This window comes from Aythya marila (genome assembly GCF_965140915.1).
Source record: "Aythya marila genome assembly, chromosome: 2".
Lineage (NCBI taxonomy): Eukaryota > Metazoa > Chordata > Aves > Anseriformes > Anatidae > Aythya > Aythya marila.
Window position 1 is genome coordinate 147,733,631 of NC_139043.1, and position 21,136 is coordinate 147,754,766.

Consider the following 21,136-nt stretch of genomic DNA (forward strand, 5'->3'; position numbering starts at 1 on the left):
ATTAAAGAGAACTTTATGCCTAAAATTACCAGTTACTGACATGCTTCAGCTCTTCAGCTGCACTATCTCCTCCTCCACAAAAATATTTTCAATATCTCATTTGAATTCTCCCACGTAGGTTTGATATCAAGTGGCCTCCTAACAGCTTACAGGGTCATGCACGTGGTGTAAATATTGTATAACATTATTTCTGAAGGTCAGATTAGGGGAAAGCTTGTAGGGCCGAAATACTTCAAAGGTGAGATTGCATGTAGCCACGGCAGAACAGATCATTTCCTTGATTCCCTACCACTTCCTAAAATGGGGGGTAAATAGGGGGCTGGGGACTCAGATTTGCAATGTGAACAGCTTCATTCTGACCTTTATCTCCCAAAAAAGTTAGAGCCATAGAATATCCCAAGTTGGAAGGGACCCACAAGGATCACTGAGTCCAACTCCTGGCTCCACACAGGTCTACCCCCCAGAAATAAGTTAGTTTATATTCATACACAGTTTCTTTTCTGGGAGTGAGATTAACCAACAGCAAAGCCCAACACAAGGTTGGACACTACCCTGGAACACTAGGCACAAAAGAGACTTCAGCAGAAAATGCAACTGACCTACTGACAGCAGGTTGGTGACCAACCTCTCCCAGAAAAGGAGAGGAACTGAAGGCAAGAATGAATTAGTTCAACCGTGGCAGCAACAAGACAACAGGTGATGTAGGAATGCATTCAAATTTACACAAACACAGAGCTGCACGGACACTTTGTAGTAACAAAGCTCTCAACAGACTTCTTCTCCCTTGTGTACTGAGCACACTGAAACAATCTAGACATACTTTAGCCATATCACAGTTCCATGCAAAAGACACGATCACATTTGCTTTCTTCACAGCCAAATAGCTGCCACATGTTCAGTTTGTATGGAGTGAGTGGAAATCTGGCAGAAGCTGGACAAATGCAGTATCATTTCCAACACTTACCAAGGTGAGTTCTAAGTTACTCAAGACTCTCAAGTATTCCTAAACATCACAGGACTTGGTGTGCTTGAAGAACTGTAGAAATGACGATTCCTTTAAGTTGTAATCTAAAAAGCTAGACCTCAAGAAACTGGGAGAATTAAAAAAGCCCAATTTAGACCAAAGTTGAGGTGATATAATGGATTTAACATTTCTTGGGAGGACAGTTTCTCTCCCCTCTCCCCTTTTTGCACTCCTTGAAGCAAGGAGTGAATGCAAGGTTCAAGAGATAGAAACTGACTCTTGCTGTGAGGCTAAGCACTAGTTTCTTGAGCTCTGAAATGGCCTAGAAGTGAGACAGTGGCACACTGTTACAGTGTGGAGCCCCCCAGATTCATGGAAGAAGCTGTGGATCAACATGCAATGGCTCAGCTTAGATGACTCTTCACTTCTGTGCATTATTTTGCTTCGAAAGGTATGGCTGAGCAGCAGAGCTGACCTGTTGCACATACACATGTGGAACCTATAGAGGCAAAATTAAAAGTGACCGTTCTGTGAGGCTGTGGTGTCAGCAGCCCACCTGAATCAACCCCAGGGTACAGCAATGCAGCTCAGAGATGCCTCAGGCTCCTGAGGAATCCAGATTTAGTAGAGTCTTGTTTTGTTCAGGATGCTTATTTGCATTTCTGCTGGTCCCAAAACACACGAAATTAGTCCATTACTGGCTCTAAGATTAGAGGTGATGACAATCTGCATGTTGGAAAAGGAAACATTGTTAGAGACCAGCCGCTGCAGTCATCTCCAGAGCCCTCTTCTGCTATCTGATGCCCTGTAAAAGCATCAACACAGAAGATTTTAGCAGCTCTATAAAGACTTATCTTGGTAAATTAATACCACAGTGGTACGAACAGATTTAGAATGGATTTACCAAGCACTCTTCCAATTTCCTTGAAAGCCCATGTCTTCAGCTCAAGTAAGTACAACTACTGTTTTTAGAAAGTCGGATATGGTTCCAGTTGCCCGGCCCTGACCTTGCATCTACTCAAGCAGATCTTCCAGTATGAACTGTGTCCTTCTTGAGCACGTTGCCACATCAGTCAGCTCTGATTCAAGAAAGATTTAAGCCTATAGAAAGATCAAAGCCAACGCAAGCACTACTACTGACTGCATTTCCTACCCTGCAGTTTGGCTTCGTCCCAGAGCTGACTCAGAACTGGAGGTGACTTCTGTGGGTGGTGCCCCCTTCTGACCCACCATCACTCAGCTGCAACTGGAACAAAAGCCACACTGGGGTTACCCTTATCAAGAGGGATTTTGCACCTTGCAATCAAAAAATCAAAACATTCACAAGCCCAGTCCTAAGTACAGTTTAGCTCACTACCTATTTGCTCTTCCACAGCTTCAGATCAAGCTCTGACACATTTTATTGAGTATTCTCATTCAGAAAAAAGCATGCTTTAAAACCAAACTTTCCTCTGAGGGGTCTTAATCATTAAGATTTTATAGTACAGTGCCCAAAGGTAACTCATTAGGAAAACAGACAGCGTAAGATGCAGTAAATACACATTTTACACTATTGAAGTTTTCTGTTGCCACGAATCCATCATCACAAAATCAGAGTAGGGAAAAAAAAGCACGCTGCTCGTCCGTGTCCAAAAGCCTCCCATCCCTGTGAAGCTGCCCAGAATCCCTCCTGGCATGCTCTGAGCGCCAGCACAACGCTCGAGCCACGTGGAGCAGGTTGTGGGAAATCGAAGCCCTAGCCAGGAACAGGCTTTAAACTTGACCTACTTGCGCAGAATAAGACATACGGGATGCCACATCTCATTACAGTGATTTGGCCCATTACAGCCTTATGGGGTTGTATGATGTTGAGGGCAGTGCCATGATCAGACAAGCGGAAAGCGAAGGCATATTTTCAAAACAAGTCTTGCACGCATGCCCTTCATGCTGAAAACATCCCTGACACATTGCAGTGCTTTTTTTCTAAGCTAAGCCCAGGGGAAGTTTAATAGAAATACACGATGCAACTAAATTCAGGCGAGCACCGAAGACATTGCCCCCTCTCTCACCTGAAAGAAAAACTGTACGTTAACAAGGATTGTTTTCAACTGGGGAGCAGCTGAAAACTTAACTCTTTGTAAAAGGCAAAGCACCAGGAGGATGTTCACATCACAGTCTGAATTTTGCTTTGTTCTGCTGGCAGAATAGCATGCTTCCAAACTAATACCAAGTTAAATAAATGTGAAAACCCATGGCTGTCATCAAAGAACACCTGCCTTTAGAAAATGCCAGCTGACCTTTCGGAAAAACCATACACTATTCCCTGACTCCTTTTAACAAAGCTTAGGACTGAACAGGAACATCCAGAGAACAAAATCTCTGCTCAATGAGAAGCATGTATCCATGCTCTGGAGTTTGGAGGTGCGTATGCAAGCACACACACAGAGCATGCACTTTCTTTTGGGGATTGAGTTTAAAATTTTCAGCTGGTCAGGAGTGTGCGCTACAAACCTCTCATCCAGGGAGATTTTGGTACAATTCAAAGTGAAAAAAAAAAAAAAAAATAGTATTAACATTGTAGTATGACACAAAGTGCTTCAAGTTATAATCTGAGCGCTACCACTACCATAAGCCCAGCTGAACGTCTCCCTGTATTGTTCCTCCGAACGATAATCCTATCAGCCCAGCAATTGTTTCAAGGCTTACTGAACATTGCCTGCCTCCAGTATCTGGCCACCAACAGGAAAAAAAAAGCCAGTGCACAAGTGGCTGCCTGCATGAGCAGAATCAAAGGGAGCCCTCAGCAACACACGAGCTCACGAAGCAGACAGCCCATCAGGCTGAGTGTTGTTTTCTGTCCCAGTGAAGCAGTTCAGCTCCACAGTCAGTGAGAATACAGCTGCCCTCAACCCTAAAAAGTCAGCGAGGGCTTGTGAACTACATTGCAAGATTCCTTTTTAAACCTTTTTAAGAAGTCTTAATATTTTCCTTGGATCCAAACGCGTTTTTCTTAGTCTAATGCACATTTTTTTTTCTTTCCTGAGAAGTGCCCGAGAAGCACAGATACCCTCTGACATTCTAATCCCCACTGCTGTTGTTATCGTGGTGCTTAAAGTAATTAAACACCTGACATTAAATGAAGTCCCAAAGTAACAAAACACATTGCCCAGACAAGAAATAATTATTAAATATTCATTATCACTCAATCTGGAAAAGACCAGAACGTGAGAACTGTTAACTGTAGATTTAGGAAGGAGAAGCTGGTGCTATGAGCTTGAAACGGGTTAGATTTTGGATGAGCTGCTCTCATATTCAAGACCCATCAGAGCTATAATAAAATTAATAATGTTGAAGGTGTCAGTCCAGATGCTGTAATCTGAATCTAAGTGCTGAATCGAATGCATATAGGAATTGCCATTCCAGTCACCAATTCCACATAAAATGTGATATTTCATTCACCACTAAACAATTTGTTCTAGCAAAGGGAGGATTTCATCATTTTACACACACTTTTACAGCATACTTCAGCCTAAACCTATGCAAAGGCCCACACACTGCTTTCCACTACTGACATCTAGCGGTTATTCTTCCACACACCACTAGTTACAAATCATTTTTGATTTCATTCCCATGAACAATTAAAAAAGGGGACAAAAAGCCACTGAATTTCCTATCTTACCCAAATAAAGCAAAAAAAAAAAAAAAAAAAAAAGTACAAGAAAATGTTTCTCTATAGAAAAGGAAGTATTCGGGCTAGCCTAATAAAAGTACTACTTAAAGGTTATTTAGAGCTTCCTCTGACACCAGTTCTTTTGGCTAAACTGCTTTTGATATAATGAACTACCTTTGCTGAAACTGATTTTTTTTTTTTTTTTTTAAGATCACACATCATCAATAAAGGCTCCTTTCTGAACAACAGTGAGAGTTCAAAACCTGCCATATCAGGAAAACGGAGCCCTGCCAGGGAAAACAGCCTAGTGAAAAAGGCTCACATTCCTTGAAACCAGAATTGTAAAATACAGGCAGCTCCGTGTTTATTCAGACCATTTTTCCATTTAGAGGAAACCTAGGGAAAGGCTCTGAAGACTCCACAGTTCCTCTAGAAGTGGCAGCGTTGAAGTCTTGTTAATTTGGGAATATTTTAGTGGCACAGCTGACAGTGAACGGCTTAGTTTATCATAGTTCATGTTATTATGGAGTGACAGACAAGTTCACAGCAAGACCTAGTTTGTCTGGAAGGATTATTCTGATTTTTAAAATAGAATTTGTATTGGAAAGGGGAGAGATGAGGCTGTGGAAAGTCCACTCTGATTTACCCTTGAGTAACTCTGCAACTATGCCAAGGGGAAGCCTGTAAGTAAAAAAAATTAAATAAATAATAAAAAATCATAACTTTTAGGGGACAAAAGGCTTTCTCTAGACATATTTATACCCAAACGCAATTTACACTTCACTTTCTCCTTAGAAGTTTAAAATCTCAGGAAGTCTTCTGCAGTGCTGCAACTCCTCCAACAGAGGTCACTGCCTTACAATTTCATCTTCCAGATAAAGGGAAGCGTATAACAAATGTGTTGACACTATTTTATACTATCTTAGCATCTTACATGACTGAGAGCCAGCAATTTCCTTCCAGCCCAAATACAGTATTTAACCAACTGAGATTATCAGGGAAAAACTGGCTGATCTTAAAGTATTTTTTCCTCCATACTGATAAAATGATAAAAACTGAATGTTCTCAACTTTCTTTCAATAAAGAAAATATTGAAGGTACATAAAGATGAAAAAATACATTCGACAAGAGATGGAGATCGAAATTTTTTAGAAAATATTTTTACAAAAGCTCTTCTTACTCTACAAAAGAAGGTATGCCTATTAAAACAGCTCTGTTTCTCTATAATAATAAGTTTCGTAATTCAAGGCTATGGTTTAAGAACTATCAAGCTCCTTTATCAAAAATAAACACACAACCAAAATAATTTGTGTGCCAAGCCCTCCTCCTGTCAGTTTTTCATCCAAGAATAAAAAAACTAAGTTCTCCTTTTATTGTCTGGAGAGCAGTGAGATATGTTCAACCCCTATCTTCACTACAGGGTCTAATACAATTGCTCTACCACCCTGCGTTGGCATTTCACTCGTGAAAAAGCACTCTTCTGCAATCCTGAGTTTATATGGAAATGTGTTTTCCTTCAGAACAGCTCCATTTCCATCCATGCAAATCAGACTGCCATACCCTTCAATAAGCAAGCTGGATGAAGTTTCCTCTGAGGCTCTGACAAACGGCCTGCCCAGTACTGCCATCTAATGTACTCATGCAAGGAGTACAGTCATCTGCATTGCTCCTCAATGCTGAAATGAAACGTTTCATTTTAGTTTGGCTCTGAACCGCTACACTGAAGCCCTTTCAGTGCCTTGCAGCTCCTATCCTAACAATGTTATATTATCTAGTCAAAAAGCTGATGGATATATCTAGTCATTTACATATTTTAATCTCAAAAGATTTTCTCAGCATGTGCAAAAGCAATCTCACGTGTATGAACCTGATGCTGACTGTCCATTTGAGAATTTCATTGACAACCTGTCCCTGGCCAACCACAGAGGAATAGATGTCCTATGGCCCTCCAAAACTCATAGCAGGGAAGGCAGAACTGGGTATTCCAGGAAAGCTTTCTGATTTTTCTGTAGAGCCTTCCTTTACCAAGCCACCCGTCAGACAGAGCATGCTTGCAGTCAGCTAACGAAACCCACCAGGTTCCTGATGGTACAACAGAAGACGATCAGCAGAATGCTACCCCATCCATCTGTTTTCAGAACAGAAACAAAGTCAGACAGGCATTAGGCTGGGAAAAAAAATGGTCTCTACGTGGTTGTTTGCTTCTTCAAAATTTCACAAGAGATTTCTTGCAAGATCAGGTTTCTGCAGCAGTCTGTTATTTCCAGTTAGTTCTTCAGATTGTCTCACGAGGCATAGTATCAACTACCTAGAGTCTCAATACTATTTTTTCCTTGTTAGAATGGTAGTGTGGAAAAAAAAGCCTAGACCAATGCGAACTAATTGTGCTGAATATCTCGTTTTATACTTTTTAATTCCCACCTAGTTTCCACTATTGGAAATACAGGGGAACGGTTGCTATTCTCCAGAGATGTTACACAACCTGCAATCCTGTGAGATCAGCAGCAAGTATGAGGAGCGTTATGTGGAGCTCTGATTTCCTGCACTGGTCCCTCAGTGAATTCTGCAAAGCCATACCGCCTTGCACCACAAGATGTTTGCTCTACAGGTCTAACAGAAAGGGACCTAGAGACTCAAAAATCATTAGGTACTTTAGAGGAGACCCTCTTTGGTCTAGCTATGATAATGCAAAAAGAATAACTTTTTAAGAGGCGATGATATATTACAAAGATCTGTTCTGGGGGCATTACTGAAAGGAGGGCTATCAAAGTGTAGTGAGCCAAGCCAATCAGTAATCCAGCTGACATAAACTAGCTGGATTTTTGCTAAAATTACTCAAAAGAGGGCTTTTAAAGGGAAAAACAAACAAACAAACCTACAGGATAAGAAGGAAGATCCCTGAACAGCCAGAAGAAAGAGACAAAAATAGTAAGTGATCAATTCTCACTACGGAGGGATGTTACCAGTGGGGGGAGTTTCTCACAGTAATGCTGTTCAATACATGGGCAGATGACCTGGGAAGGTCCAGATCAGTAAAGAGAAAGTTTGCAACTCATGGTGATATTCAGGCTAGTGAGGAAAAAGGCAGGCAGGCAAAAGAACCTCACAAAGCTAACATGACATGACAATGAAATCCAATTGTGGAAGTGTGAAATGATGAACCAAAGTAAAAACTATCCTAACTTTATACTGAAGATTCTCAACTCCAAGCTATTACAATTCTGGAACAAAACCTTTAAAGTCACGTTCAGTTTAGCTAAGGTTTGCATTTAATTATGCTCATAAACAGCTAAAAAAAAAAACATACTTAATCTAGGTGTTCAGAATTAAGAAAGGAATGAGGAACACCATTACACTTCAGTATTGAATCTGCAATTTATACAAGGAAATTCTGGTCCCTTAATCTCAAAAAAGAAATGGAAGAACAGGAAAAAAACAATGAAGGACTGCACAGATTATCAAAGCTCTGCCACAACTTCCACAGAAGAAACAGTTCAGCTGTCTTATTCTCCTCATTTGAAAGATTTTCTGACATGGGGAAAATACAACAAAGAACTATAAAGTCATAAGTAATATGAGGAACGCATAAATAAAGAAGCAAAACACAGACTCTTAACATTTACCAGTTGCACTAAACAAAACTAGAAGGAAACAGGCTGAAGAATAAATAAGGAGCTGATGGGTCTTTTTGCAGGTCAGCGCAATTCACTGAGAAAGGATGCTACAAGTCTGCAGCTGTGCTAGGGGAAAACCAGTACATACGTGGAATTTAAAGCCATTAAAGAACACTGAACACATTTAGCAATTACATTTGACTCAAGAACACTTGGTCTGAAAATATTTATAACCTAGAACCATCATCAATATATTCCCTCCTGGTTTCTGTTCATCCCTAGGCATCTATTTATGTTAAAGGTTCAAGTATTACTGTATTTTAAGCTTTTTCAATTTTTAACCTTATTCAGAAAGTGCCATCTAATTAAGTTTGCCGCATTCTTTAAAGGCTTTAAAGTTTTCAACGGTCTCTAGAACTTTACCATTGTTATCTTACTGGTGTTTTCCCCGTTCAAAATGTTGCTTGGTTAGGGCTTCTACCAGTCCCTTCAAGCCCTTTACACTGGTGATCCCCTTTTGGTTTGAGATGCCATCAAACTTTCGGCAGCTGTTTTGTTTCAGCACGGTTGGAGAAGGTGAAAACATTAACAGTCAGAGATATCTGAACTGATGGGCTGCTCAAGTGGCCAACATCATTTCTGTTTATAACCGATTTCCCTTCAACACCAGAAACGTTGATTCAGTTTCTCCAAAGAAAACAGAAGTTTCTTGCCATGTGCTGTAGCTTTTCTCTGGGCAGCCTTTCCTCCTGCAGGCAGCAGCATTTCCAGCGATACCCTGAGCTTTGCTAGCTGTGAGGGATGACTCACCTTCCTGAGCAGAAGCAGCACTGTCCTGGTAGAGGAGTAAGTGAGGAGTGGGAAAGGATTAGCAAAACCAAGTGCATGTATCCAGAGGGAAACAAAATGGTAATTTTTAATGGTACTTGGCTACACAGCCCCATGGTCTGCTTCAGTTACTCTTACACTGTATCCTTTGCAAATGCACAGCCTGCTGTAAAGGTTTGCACTGGTTCAAATTGCAGCTTTGCTAAAGCACTTACCCGTGACTCTGGATTTAAAGGCTACTACCAGGTGAAAACACTACTACTGCTAACACTGGATCTTCTCCTATCCATCTGTTGCAGATTGGGAAAAATATTACTGTATGCTTGCCCAGTTCCTAGACTCACTCCATAACACAGGCAAGATAGTAGATTAGATGGACTGTTTATCTGATCTGGAATCACTATAAGCTCTCCAAAAATTAACAAAAAACGATACAAATCTCAACAAAACCAGTGTTGTTGTTGTTCTTTCAAAGCAAGTCTTTCAACACATTTACCAAATACTAAAATCAGGGAAAATTATTTCTGTGACATTTATGCCTTATATTCTTAATTTCTGAATGGGATATCAAAAGAGTTTTGGACATGGCACTCAAATGTTTTCCCACTATTGTCAATAAAACTGATGAAAAATTAACTGATCTCCCCAGAATTTGAATAACTTTTTCATGATTCATCAGGAATGGAAGAAAAATGAATCCCATCTCACATTTGGTAGTTACCTTACTAATATGACACAAAAGACAGCTATGCTGGCACAGCACAATAAACACATACTATAACACATTGTGAAGTAGCTTAAAAAAGTAGCAGGTTATAAACCTAGAAAGGAAAGCCTTCACATGAGCATATACTACCTGTTCAGATTTATAAACTTTCTCAGAGTAATTGCTTCTGGCTTAAGGCAGGTGGCTCAGAAAAGATTTGAAGTTATGCAGTAACATAAGTAAAGAGACAAAAAAAATACAGAGGAAGAAAAAACATTCAAATTTTCCAAGAATTTTAAACATGATCTTCCAGGATAAGTTTTAAAGTGTGGCTAACTACTGTGTTCTACACACTAAAAATGCACATTGCTACAGTGAGCCTTCAAAATCATTACTAGGCTGTGTGGTGATGTACGAGGTAAACAAAAATCCAAATGCTTGCAACCCATTTAGTATCTTTAACCACAGGGACACATGCATTAGGCTACAGATCAAGGGCTTCCCAAAGAACATGATGGCTTGCAGAAGTTGTGGAAGCAACTTGGGGAAAAGAAGTTCTTGAAGAGAAAATTGCTAATATTCAGTATGGTCCATTTTACCCGTCCATATTAAATTTTTCATTCCTTATGTGTCGGGAGAGTTTTCAAGCAGGTTAAGTTTCGGTTCTTACCTACAGCCAGTGCTGCACTCTGTTCTTGGCCTCCACTCTGTTTCAAAAGAAAAAAAAAAAAAGATTATGAAAATACATTCCTTAGCACCAAAAACCTTCAGTGTAATGCTATGCAGCCTTGCAAAAGCTAACACATCTGTTCCAGACAGTACTATTCTTCAAAATCTACTTCATAAATGTAGTTCTGAAGCTATGTGTTACTGACTTTTGAAAAATACATGAAAAAAATAGAATGCAGAATTGTTCTATCTGTAGGCATACAAATAAATAGGGAACAATTATCTGGCAACAAACTTGTTTCTAGGGAAAAGGGCTGCTGGTGTTAGATACTCTGAAAGAACACATATGCCATAATAAATTTAATTACTAGAGGGTCAAAGCTGTAATAAAATATCAGTGGCAAAATTAGATTTAATTCATATTCCCCTAAATCCCACCTACTCTCACCAGGTACTTTATGCATGTTTTTTTCCTTCTCATGACCACAGACTGCTCAATTCACACTTTGAGGCAAAACAACAAAAACCAGAACACTAACTGGAAAATGTTGGTCCCCCTACAGGTCGGGGCTGAACTCAAGTTGTGAACAGAAACCAAAACCAGTCAGATCCAACAGAAACACTACTTCAAAAAGCTCATTTCCTGAAATAACAGAAAATTGAAATAAAAAAAAAATCACACAGGAAACAACATTTAAGAACACAGAAGTTTCTACCTAAAAACAGATTTCTGGGTAGTCAAGAGCACCGGTTAAGATTATTTTGACTGGAAGTCCAACTAAATTTAGATAGACTAACTAAACAGAGCTATTAACAATCAGGAACAGTCCAAATTCATTAGAATGGCCAAAGTAAATGTGAAAATAACAGGCAGAAAAAGCACAATAGGAGCAAAGGTAGGAAAAATTTAAAAATCCCTAACAGTATTAGTTTATTGCTACAAATACACGACTAAATTTCCAATTGATACAATTATTAGAAAAATGAAGAACTGCTCAGCTCTTCACATCTTTCCATATAGATTATCTCATTTGTAAGCGCTGAACACTTTTGAAAGTGTGCTGATGCTCAGATAGCTTGTCCTCAAGGCTTCCGAGAAATGAGTGAAAGTTGATTATTAACAAAAGTCTTCCAGGGCTCTTGTGATAACAGAGAGGAGGACAGAAGTTTAGAGCCCTTAGGCAAAAGGGAAGCAACCAGGAAAGCTCAGAATTATAGGTCTGTTAGACCAAACAACAGGCAGAAAGACAGGAATCCACTAACTGGATTCCCATCTTTGTCACAGAATCACCTCAGTTGGAGCAGACCTTCAAGATCACGAAGTCCAGTCATCGGCCTGACCCAAAGAGCCCCATCACTAAACCACGTCCCTGTGTGCCCTGTCCACATCTCTTCAATACCACCAGGGATGAGGACTCCACCACTTCCCTGGGCAGCCCGTTTCAATGCTTGAGAGCCCTCTCCATGAAGAAATTCCTCCTGATGTCCAACCTGAGCCTACCCTGGCACAACTTGAGGCCATTCCCTCTGGTCCTATCACTGGTTACCTGTGAGAAGAGGCCAACCCCCAGCTCCCCACCCCTTCCTTTCAGGCAGTTGCAGAGAGCAATGAGGTCTCCCTTGAGCCTCCTCTTCCCCAGACCAACCACCCCCAGCTCCTTCAGCCGCTCCTCACAGGACTTGTGCTCCAGGACCTTCACCACACACTTCTCCACACACACTACAGCAACTCAAAGTCCCCCAAACTGAACACAATATTCAAGGTCTCACCAGTGCTGCATACAAATGGACAATCCCTTCCCTGGTCCTGCTGGCCCCACAATTTCTGACACGGGCCAGGATGCCATTGGCCTTCTTGGCCACCTGGGCACGTTGCTGGCTCATGGTCAGCAGGCCACCAACCAGCACCTCCAGGTCCAAATTTAGTCCCGATGAGCACGCCTTCATGCAAAACAGACTGAGAATATTTGATGCTATCAACTTGGTTTATGCTGGCAAGCCGATCGGTATGAAGTCACACTGCAAAACCCAGCATCACGGGGTATTTTAACTGTTGGTATTAACACTATGCTACACAATAAAGCACAGTGTAAATAGGTAAGGAATTGACTTACAGATTTATAGCAGTCAGTGGGGAATAATCACCAAACATCCATTAAAAATGGCAGGATGTGAAATTAATGGCGTGATGGATTCTTTCCAAGTCTAACTTCGGGATGCACCTCAGTTCAGACACAAGCGAGTATCTGAATAAAGATGAGCCAGTGGTCAGGGTGCATTACCACATCTCTCTCAGCAGAGAGGACCTGCAATATACATCGCATCTCCCTTCTGAATCTGATTCTCAAGGGCTGGATGTGAAGATTGATACAGACAGAATACCAGCAGGCAGAAGATGAAACATATACCATGTAATTCAATAGGTAGTGAAAAATGAGTAATACGGAATCAAGCATTTTGCTTAGATTTCACAGTTTTGAGGCAGCCAAGTATCAAACATTATGTCACAGAGAGAAGCAGTTGTGAGGAATATTACCTTTTATTCAATGGGTTACCAGCTTGTGGATTTATTTTATTTTAAAAGAGTCGGGCAGCAGAAAGATTGATGCATTTCATTTTTTGGAACCTCTGTTACACAGACAACACAACCCCTGACTTGCAGCCTAACTTCACCACAGCAGGAGGAGGCTGAAGCATATGCTAACAACTCCTTAGGCCAAGTGGAGCAGGAACTCAAAGAGTTGTCACAGCAGTTGGAGAATAGATGGGAGAAGGCCTCCACAGCCATTAGTGCTGGGTAGTGAATCAGCAAGTCAGGAAAAGCCTGGAGTTGACAGAAGTTAAATGCTACCCAAATAGAAAAGAGGCACTAAGTAAACTTGGCATCCTGCAGATAATGAAAAGATTGCTAACAGGCTAACCAGGGGCTAAGCTCTGTGCTTTGGGTATCCATCTCACATGGAAGTGATACTGCTCAACTCAGCAGTGCATGAGAACAGATCCCAGAAGAGCACGAGCTCACCAGTAACTGCCAGCATGCAAACAAGGTCCTCTGCCCAGCTCCCTTGAACTTCTTGAGAAACCCCTACACGTAAGCACCGCCTTGGCAGCAAATGTAACAGATGTGGACTGGTAAGAAAGGGGATTTTGCAGCTTTCCAACACCATGGTGCTTCCGCCTACAAAGAACTGAAGAGACTGAGTAGTAAGAAAAGACAACTTTGTTAGAAGGACCTTGATTACTTGCTGTGTCCTAGCTTGGTAACTCAGCTCATCAGGAAACTTCAGAATTGCTCCACGAGGCAAGCTTCCACCACTAGTCAAAGCAAGTTCACAAAGGATTCCTGCACTCCATTAAGTGTTAGGCACGCAGGCTTTAGCTTAATACTAGGTGTTCAGAGAACAATGCCCTTTGATACCTTGACAGATAAAGTATTTAAATCACTTGAAGTTCAAGATCGCACTGGGATTTGCCTTGCAAGCATCACCAACTTGGACTCCATGCAAGCCCGAGGTGGGCTGTGGCAGAGATGTCCTGGGTCCAGGAACCTGAGCATCACATAAGTCTGAGGAGAATAGGACCTAGCTCAAGGACTGCACTGCTCAGGCATTTTTTTAGACACTCCTCCTCTACTGCTTCAGTTACAAGCTTGAAATGAGCTTGAGGAAACCACTCCAAAAACTGGTTACTCTTAGAGCTGGAAGTACACACTGAAAAAGAATACAAAAAACAAGCCCAGTCCAACACAGAACCACAAGTCAAATACATCCCACATGCTGTGGGTAACAAAGAAAGAACATTAAGAAACGTTTAGTAATAAAACTTGATTTTTGACTTGAGTAACAGCAACTGATGGCTAAGCTATCAAAATAAATCATACCTAAGATTATGTTTTAAAAAAATTCAAGGTTTCCGCAGATGAGCCCAGATTCAATCCTAGGTGGACGTGAGCTCTACTGTTGATATTAATGGTGCTAAAAGAAGACTGCTAAATCTGCATGGCAATCACACATTAAGTCTCTGCAGAGGATGTCTATAACTACTTATCTCAGTTCTTATAACAGAGCAGGCAACCACTGGATTTACTTTAATACCACCTTTCTGACCTCTGGCTGTAGAAAGCATCAGCTCCGATCTTTCTTCACTGTTCGTTTTCAATCATCCCTCTAAAGCTAAGTTGGATCTTTACAGTTTGGGTGTTGTTCTCAACTTTTCCCAATCCTACATCATTTCTCAATACTGCTTTATAGGATCCCTTATAACTCAACCCTGTTTTAAACCTGTAATTTCATGACAGAAATGGTGGTCTGATATGAAAGCTTGCTCATTAGTTCTGGACCTGTGCTAGCCACCTACCCAAAGCACATGCTATGCTTCTGGTCCTTTACTCACCAAGGAAAGTTCATTTATGCCAACACAGCCGCTGTGCTATACAGCTGTATTAGCATTCAGCTCTTCACACTTGTCATCCAGACAGCTACGGGCACCCTCAGGTCCATGTGCTCAGCTAGAAGCACAGTTAATTATTCAGCATGCTCCCAGAGAGGTCCACAAAGCACTGTTTCAGTTTCCCTAATGCTTAGCCCAAAGTCCTGGCCTCAAAGTAGTGTGGCAAATAGCTGTCAGGTTTGCTTTGAAGCAAATATTTCATGGAAGTTGAGATGCTGCACTATAGATGCACAAGAAGGGGACAGGGTTGTATGCATAAACCCTTCCATCCAAAAAGGTGGCAAACACAGATAATTCACAAGCTTGTATGGCATAAGAGGATATTCACATGCAGACAAGACTAATACTCAGCATCTAATTTGGCATTTCATCCACTTACAACTACATTTTCCACACAAAAACATTATTTTGGCTTAGCAGTAACCATAAACCGAACCATCCTAAGCCTAGTTTTTGCATCTTGTCAAATATTGGTACAGAAAAGAAAGCTGTAAGTTGAAGTCCAAGTCCAAGGGATTCCTTACACCAAATCAAAGAGTTCCAAATAACCCTTTTGATTTCTCCAAGCAAGCGAGAATTATGACATGTTAGGTAATGAGAACACAAATAAGGGCTTTCAGGAAAACAGAGATTGGATTTGGGGCTACGCATGGGGCAGGGGAACATGAACTGCTATATTCTGGGCTAAGCACCTTCGTGCCTTACTGCAAAAAATGGGAGAAGGGGAAGAAAGCCTGCAAGAATTATTGAAGCAAGTCCCGTGTCTAATAGCCAATTACACAAACACCTGAACTTGCTGTAGTACGTTGTGTCCTGTATTTCTTCCAAACTTTCATAGGCCTAAATCCTCAAGCAATTCAGTCCCACACACGTTACACAAGCAGAATTTTGAACAGCTCTGTAGCAGTCAGGTTTTCCGTCCTCTCAAAGTGTTCAAGCATTCCTTTGGTAGGCACAGATACTGAATACCTTAACACCATTAAGTGATATTGCTGTTAGCTGTCTGTTTATTGCGTGTTTAACTTCCCTATGACTACTTAACCTTGCTATTTTTCTGCTATTAATGCTTCCTTTGAAGTTTCACCGTTAACACCCATTTGCGAAGTGTTCCTGAACACCAGCCAAGTGATTCAACAGCTCTTTATCTGAGCCCTGTAAATGATGCAATTTTTTGGGGGGGGAACATGACAGTTGAAAAGAGTTGTGACTCACCAAGATGCGAGTAACAGAAACAAAGCCGTACCCTGTCCCAGGAAGCTTGCAGCAATACTCACCCACTTGCATAAGGAAAACATTAAGACAAGAAAAGGTCAAAAGGGCGTTCCCATTCACCATTATTAGGAGTATGTTATCAGCTTTGAGCAATCCCAAGACCCGTGCCCCATTCAGCAACACTTGCACAGAAGAGCCCTTATGTCTTACAGTCTAGATTCCTACATCCAGAGTAAACCACTTTCCTCAGGATTACACTAGGCCCTATCAACAAAAGGGAACTTCTGCCATGAAAGGGAACCAAGGGGGGAACAGAACAACCTACCACCCAGAAGATCTTTACTGTTGCTTTATTTATTTTGGTGAACTTTAACCATAATCCTCAACCATACTAGAAAATAAGAACTGAAGCCCCCGTTAACACCCCACCAGGTAGAACTGTAGGGTGACTCCAGACGAAAGCAGCTTAGGGTAGAGCTCCAGCAGCAACACAGCAGAATCCCAGCTCTCAGATGCAATGGATTCAGTTATTCCAGATTTTAAAGAAAACACATTGGTTTTTAAAAAGCTTGAAACACTGTTCTGACTGAAACTAGCAGCAGTAAATGCTTCTCTCAGGCTCAAGGGGATACCTATGCAGCTTGCTTCACCTCCTCCCAAAGATCCCTATTCTTCCCCACTAAGCAGCTCTCGGCAGCAGCTCACTCGCAGCAGTTCCTCATGCACAAGCCAGGAGCAACAATATGCAGGTGTCTGGCTCCGTGGCAGAGCCTTGGGTCAGCAGTCAGTTGTGCTGGGAGCCGTCAGAGCAGATCCCCTGCAGCCAGAGGAGCCGTCCCACAGCGCTGGCAGTCCCCAAAGCACCTCCTACCTGCCAAGCAGTGCCTTCACCTCCACCCCGGCACCCGTCCAGAGAGAGCGGTGATAACCATTCCAGCTCTAATTACATAAAGGAAGCTTTTCACATCAGCTGAACGGTAATATTTCACTAATCAAAGATCATGATTACTCTAATACAGAGAAAAACATGGGTGATTGCATGCTAGTAAAGAATAGTACGTGAGAAAACTCAAAGCAATCCTATCAATGTGTGTCCAGAAAGGATGAACCTAACCAAGTTATTTTAACCTGCGACCTAAATGTTTAGTCAGAAGCATTTCAGATGAAAGCATGGTCAAAAATTCCATAGTACAGACAAAAGACACAATGTGTAAATACCAGAGTCTGGGCCTAGCTCCTAGGGACCTTCACGTGCATTCAACAGCTTTGTCCAACAGACAGGGAAAAGAAGAGAAGCTGTAAAACAAAGTCTTAATTGCTGCACTGTAATTTAGTGATACGGAGTCTCAACACCTGCACAATATTTCTGCTCAATAAAATCCAAAATTACTTCCAAGATGAGATAAAAGGAAGCAAAAATAATAAAACTGCAGCTGCGGCCAAGCAGTGAGCTGGGCATTAACCAGATCTGATGGGACTACATGGTAGTGGTCCAGCTCCCTACAGAGCTTTTTTTTAAAAAAAAAAAAAAAAAAAACAAGAAAAAAAAAAAAAAAAAAAACAACACAAAAAGCATATAAGAGCCCTTCTGTAAGCCAGGAAGTGAAATAAGCAACATCTGACATCAACCTCCTAGAACAGACCATATAAAATGTAATGTGAAATCTCAATCACCTGTCTCAACAAGCACAGCTTTTCGGGCCAAATGCCGCTCTAGTGAAAAAAGTTTACATATTTTGCAGGTCTGTTTAAAAGTGACTTTTGAAAAAGTCAAAACAACCCTTAAATTAATGTCTTTGATTTGAAGGTTCATTGAACAAACAGAACTAAACAGTTCATGTTGTCCTGAGCAATTATTTACAGGTGAAGAAAAATAGCAGCTTCACCTTCATAAACAAAACAGCATGGCTCAAGTCTCGAGCAGAGCACAGTGTGCTATGCGAGCCATTAGACCAGACTGAAAACCTCGCTTCTTTTTCTACTTACTCTACTAAGCGTTGCAGCAGGACTACTGCATATAAAAGAAGAACATTTTGGAACAGCTCAGCATTGAATTCCACTTGATCACAGTCCAAAAAAACAACAACCTGTCATTGATCATTTGCAGGTTACTGCCATCTTCATTCAAGGTTTTCAGTAACTGTATGCCCACTGTGGGAGAAAACATACCATGATACATTGCATCAGCACAGGCAGACTAAGCACATATCAGCAGTGAATGCAAAATTAGGCTTTCAAACCAGGACTGCACAGAAGATTATAAGCCTTTGATCTATTCCCATGCTATTGCAATCAGCCGTATTAAACAAGCCCCAAGACAAAATCCAGCAAATAGGAGATGGCTCAGTTCGACCTAAAAACTGCCAGCTATTCCTCTTTCCTGCCTTAGATACCAGCATTAATACAAAAAAAATGCATGCTGATAAAAAAAATGAATAAAACCATCAGGATTTCTACCAAAATCTTTTCCAGCGAGTGACAAAAAACACAAGAGGTGTGTGTGCACCCAAGCTCCATTTTCTTAGAACCATTTCAACAAACCCACAATCACAGAGGTGACATCAGTTCAGGCTCTGCCAAACTGCGAAGAGAATTTATAGGCAAACCTGCAGCAATACATTTAGAGCAACACTATCAAAGGAGATGGTTTTTAACTTTTGCCACAAATGGGAAGTAAAAGCGGTTTCCGTTGTCGGAAAGATACTCGTTTTTCTTTATGTATTTACAGTATGTGACCTTACGGTGATGGATTATTATTCTTTTATCCTGGTGGTTTCCCAATACCCTACAGTTGCTCTCTGGTAGGCTCTGCAGTGAAAGCTTTTCACGTTACTCACAAGCACTTGGAATTTCATTCCTTTCTATACTGGCTACATAAGGCTTCCCCAAATGAAAAACCTCCTTCTGAGCGCCCACATTAAAAGCTGCAGGTTTTTTAACACCTATTTCCTTGTTTAATAGAGGAAACATTTAGCACTGAGCAAAACAGAACAGAACCTTGCTTTATATCTCTTGCAGCACGTTTAACTTTTATATAAACTTCCCAGGCAGTCAAAGCCATACAGAAGCCTGTAACACGTGCAATATGGCCTCGCTCAACAAAGTGCCTCTTCTGGATGAGATCCCTCATTACTAACCTTCCGTAGGCACGCAGGTATGGGGACAGACAGAAACAAACCTTCCTGCTCTTTTCAAGTCTGACAGATACCAAGGGATCTGCACTAAGAGACTGAAACAACTGCTGAAGAAATTTTAAGGATTCTGCCCACAAGGAAGCAGAACATTTAAAGTCGTGTCAGCCAGACAAACGCTACCCTTGGAAGAGCTATACAAGCCACAACAAAGAGTTCCCAAAATTAATAATGAAGTGACATGGATGCGTTTTGTTTCCACTCGGCAAACATTACAGCAAAGGTGTTTTCATGCTTATTAAAATTAGCACAAAATGCAAAACCTGTTAATCCACACACAGTGCAATAGGAGCGCTGGAACAGACTCCACAACATGTTAATCAGTTTAAGACATCTCCCCGCCATCGTTTTACAGGGGAACAAGTTTAAGTTACGTGGAAAGATTTTTAAATCTTCAAGTACGTGCACAAGTTCAAGCTGCCGCTGAGAGAAACAGCTACAGAATAAGAATGAATAATTACGACAGATTATAGCTGCTCAAAAGCAGAAGATGGTTAGCAAGATCTTCTCTGAATGATTGATGCTCTGAAAAAACAATCCTGTACGAGGTAATACAATGAAAAAGAAAAGCTACTACATGAAAAATAGGGCAAACACTACAATGTCCTTCACTGCCTGTGATAATGGAGTGCTGAATCATTACAGCCATTTGGGCCAGCCTGCCCCACACTAATGCCCAGCTGGCTAAACATTTCGATCTCAGTACCAAGATGCAGACACGTTGTGCCCCAAGTGATGCAGTGCTCGCAACCACGTTCTCTTTTCAGCATATTCCCAGAGTTGGGAGCTCCAAACTGAGACCTCGGTGAGCTCTAAGATGTGCTACAGCTGAGCAGGTCCTCACCTGGTGTCTTCCCAGCCTTTAAAGCTCATGCTGGAAACAGTGAGATCAGGTTTACGCAATGCTACCCCTGAGCTAATAAAGCCCTGCTTGGTCCTAAAGGAAATACTGAAGGAAGACAAGTATTTTACCACAGTTGCAGACAAAGAGCTCCCTTCTAGAGCTACCCAGTTTCACTCAGCACAGCCATCCTGTTTAACTTCTTTTGGCAAGAGATGGGGCTAGGGGAGTGGGAAGGGAAGCTCAAGTAAGGAAACGCACAGATGACCTCTAGCACTGCCCTCACTGCTGGGCCAACAAGCTTTTCAGTTGTGCCCAGGGCAAGCTGTGCACTCAAATTTAGATGTATCATTTGTTCTATCATGTATGATCAGAATAATCCAATACTTAAAAATGATTACAATACTTAAAAATGATAATTACAGTGCAGTTCAAGACTGATGTCAGTGAAGTACCTCAAACTGTGACGTACTAGAAACCACAAGGCTTTTTTTGCTGTAAACTGAAGGGGCACGCACTTTCAAACTGGGCATCTGGGAAGAAGTTTTATACGCATTTTAGTATCTGGAGCTATTTTACAGAGCTCAGCACCAGAGCTCTCCAAATTATAGCCCACAAATAGCTGTAGCATGCAGACTATATATAAAAAAAGCCTAGACGAAGTCAAATGTTCTCGCTACGTCATTTCTGACAGATGCACATATATTAATGAGAGCAAAGCTCTGAAGGCTTGTAGGCTTGGCAGAGCAGCAGGACAAAGTGTTTTAATATTCTCTGTCAACCCTGGTTATTAGCGAGAGCTGTACAACACAACTTTGTTCTATCTCCAGTTGTTTATAAAACTTTGGTAAATTAACTGGCATGGGAAGCTTAATAAGCATCTGTAAATATTTGGGTCACTGAAGCTTAATGTTTCCTTACTGGCTAGGACGCTGCTTCGTTTCGCGTTTATCCTTGGACCCAGCTGCTCATCCCATTCTGGGCTAACGACTGTCTCCTGGGTTACTCAGCCC

At 41.4% G+C, this 21,136-nt stretch overlaps 1 protein-coding gene across 2 annotated transcripts in view; it reads right to left on the bottom strand.

The window, feature by feature from the left end:
- The window catches only part of CYRIB (CYFIP related Rac1 interactor B), a 91,456-nt gene that overhangs the window by 19,977 nt on the left and 50,343 nt on the right, over positions 1 to 21,136 (bottom strand). For both annotated transcript variants that reach the window (XM_082753159.1, XM_082753160.1), the window contains exon 3: positions 10,432 to 10,468. The gene's annotated coding sequence lies outside the window, so the exon portion shown is untranslated. The remainder of the gene's footprint in view (positions 1 to 10,431; positions 10,469 to 21,136) is intronic.